This window comes from Staurois parvus, unplaced genomic scaffold (genome assembly GCF_062004578.1).
Source record: "Staurois parvus isolate SC_StPar_1 unplaced genomic scaffold, SC_StPar_1.0 ptg000035l, whole genome shotgun sequence".
Classification (NCBI taxonomy): Eukaryota; Metazoa; Chordata; class Amphibia; order Anura; family Ranidae; genus Staurois; species Staurois parvus.
Genome location: NW_028317831.1, coordinates 542846 through 545846, shown reverse-complemented (window position 1 = coordinate 545846; position 3001 = coordinate 542846). Strand labels below are relative to the sequence as shown.

Below are 3001 nucleotides of genomic sequence, written 5' to 3'. Positions count from 1 at the left end.
ACTCTGCCTTTAATCTAAAAAAAACAGGAAGCTGAAATATGTCAGGAACATTAGAAAGTACATTACACAAAGTATGAAGGTTGTCTGTCAACTTTTAAGTTCAAAAAATGTGAACAGGAACATAACACCAAGTATACATGTGTTCAAATATATTTAGAACTGATTTAGACCAACTGACATTAACTGAGATTTTACAATGTATTCCTCTCAATTGAAAAAAAAAAAACTTGACTGCACTAATGTGAAGGGTGAAACTGAGATCTGGACTGCAGTACATAGACTAGGTCTGGTTCAAAGGCCGTGGTTTTGATGCGCAAAATGTCACGCAGGTGAGAGTCACTTAGTCTTGTCCTCACACGGTTCTTGTTAAAGTTCATAACAGAGAATGTCTTCTCACACAAATATGTTGAGCCAAACAAGCTCAACATTTTCTTAGCCAATGTTCGAATCTCTTGAAACCGGCTCTTATCCAGTTGGCGGTAAAAGTTCACAAGAGAGAGCTGTTGGTGACGACTGCGTAACTCGCTGTCACAATGCAGCTCAATGAGCTCAAGCTGCAGCTGATCTGGAGCATCATCGGGGTCAACAGAGAATGGAGAGGAGAAAATGCTGATCTCCTTTTCAATAGCTGCAAAATCTTGAAAGCGCCGTTTAAACTCCCCAGCCAGAGATGCGATGTCCGCTGCATACCTACTCGTTTGTGCACTGATATCATCCTGTGGAAAACTGTTCATTATTTCCTGCAACGCTGAAAAGTGAACAGTATTGGGCTGCGTTTGTGACAAATGCCTTAGGAAAAGTTGCAGCTTTGTTCCAAAGGCTTTGAGGTGTGAATAAAGCTGGTTCACCGCTGCATCTTTGCCCTGAAGACTCGTGTTCAGTACATTCAGATGCTTTGTTATGTCGACTAGAAACCCCAAATCAGCCAGCCAAATAGGATCAGATAGTTCTCGCATCGGTTGTCCCTTTGTTTCCAAGAATTCTCCAATTTCCTTTCTGAGAGAGTAGAAACGCTGCAGTGCAGACCCCCGACTGAGCCATCTTACATCATTATGATATAAAACATCTTCGTATTCAGCCTGGATATCCAGTAAAAACTGTTTAAACTGGCAGTGGCACAGGGCTTTAGAGCGGATGCAATTAATGGTCTTTAGCACCGGTTTCATAACATGATCATATTTGAGATGTTTAGCACAGAGAACTTGTTGATGAATGATACAATGAAGTTTGATAGCATTGCCTCCTTCTTCAATCACCTTGTTACAGATTAGGGTTGATAATCCACTTCGTTCACCAGTCATGGCAGGTGCCCCATCAGTAATAATCCCAGTAACCTTGTTCCAAGGCAGTTTCATGTCATCTATGGCAGAACTAACAGAGACAAATAAATCTTTTCCTCTTGTTTGGTCCTTAAGGCTCTGGAGGTCAAGCAGCTCCTCAGTCACATTCATTTCATCATCCACCCCTCTCAGAAAAATCAGCAACTGAGCTGTGTCAGAGAGGTCCGTGCTTTCATCACAGGCTATTGAAAAGAAGTTAAAATCAACTCCTTTTGACGTTAACTGTCTCTTAATATCTGATGAAATTTCTTCAATTCTCCTTGCTACAGTGTTACGAGCCAGGCAAATGTTGGCAAACTCTTGCTTCTTCTCGGGACAGATATTCTGCACCATTTTCATGACACATTCTTTGATAAACTCACCCTCAGCAAAAGATTTGCAATTTTTAGCAATTAACGCTGCCACCTCATAGCTAGCCTTTGTGGCATTTTCATTTGATTCATGGGCTCTTGTAAAAAATCGCTGTTGTGACATTAAAACCGCTTCAAGTTGCTTCAACTTTTCACTGCGGTCGCGCCCTGTTAGCTTGTCGTATGTGCTATGTCTCGTCTGGTAGTGTCTCTTGATATTAAATTCCTTATAAACAGCCACAGTCTCTTGGCATATCAGACAAACACAGTGATTCCGTATTTCAGTGAAAAAATATTCCACTTTCCACCTGTCCTGGAAGCGGCGGCCCTCACTGTCAACTTTTCGTTTCTTATTTGTAGTTGCCATTATAAAAATTGGCCAGAAGGGGAGAAGTTATGTAGAGACTACGAGGAGCAGAGGGTGGAACAGCAAAGATAGGATACTGTAACACAGGCAGACAATAGCAGGCAGTGCAATAGTAACAAATCAGATCATCATGGCATTATAGCACAGTGATGGACAGTCAGGGGTTAATGAAGGGTATTACCAGATTCCTATATGCTCCCTTGTCTGCTTTAATGTATCCTGAGCACAGCCCTGCCTGCCTGTCAGTGTCTTGTCTGTTTTTTTTTACTTTTATTATTTTGCCTTTGCCTTAATGGTGGCCCTTGTGGCTTTGTGTGGAGGCTCAGCACTCTCTGGACTTGACGTCATCAGCCACCAAAGGGAGAAGGAAAGCCCAAATCTCGCGAGATCTCGGAGGTCGCGAGATTTGGGCTTTGTTTCTCCTTGCACTGTCCCTCGGCACCCGTTCCGGACCCCACAGATGAGCTGCCCAATATATATTTCCCAATATGTAAGTTATATAACTTACGGTCCTTCTCTGGTGATTCTGCGAACGCCACAGAGGACTCCAGGGATCTCTCGAGCGGGAATGACGTCATCAGCCGGCACACAGAGAAGGAAAGCCCAAATCTCACGAGATCTCGGACGTCGCGAGATTTGGGCTCTCCTTCCTGCGCCAGCTGATGCTGTCAAGTGCCGCAGCTAGAGATCGCTGGAGTCCTCTGTAGCTTTCAGGGAATCACTACCGGGGGCCGTAAGTTATATATTTGGGTAGCTCACCTGTGGGGCCGTTTCAGTCCGGAACGCGGGCCGCAATTGGCCCGCGGGCCGGACTTTGGACATGCCTGGCATAGAGATTACTGCACATGTGGTAGTCAACAAAATGGCCACCAACAGGGAACACATGTGGTAGTCAACAAAATGGCCACCAAGCAAAAGGAGTACATGTGGTTAGTCAAGAAAAT

At 44.1% G+C, this 3001-nt stretch overlaps 1 pseudogene; it reads right to left on the bottom strand.

The window, feature by feature from the left end:
- Nucleotides 1-236: 236 nt before the first annotated feature.
- LOC149470606 (general transcription factor II-I repeat domain-containing protein 2 pseudogene) lies at nt 237-2057 on the bottom strand (annotated as a pseudogene).
- Nucleotides 2058-3001: the final 944 nt, after the last annotated feature.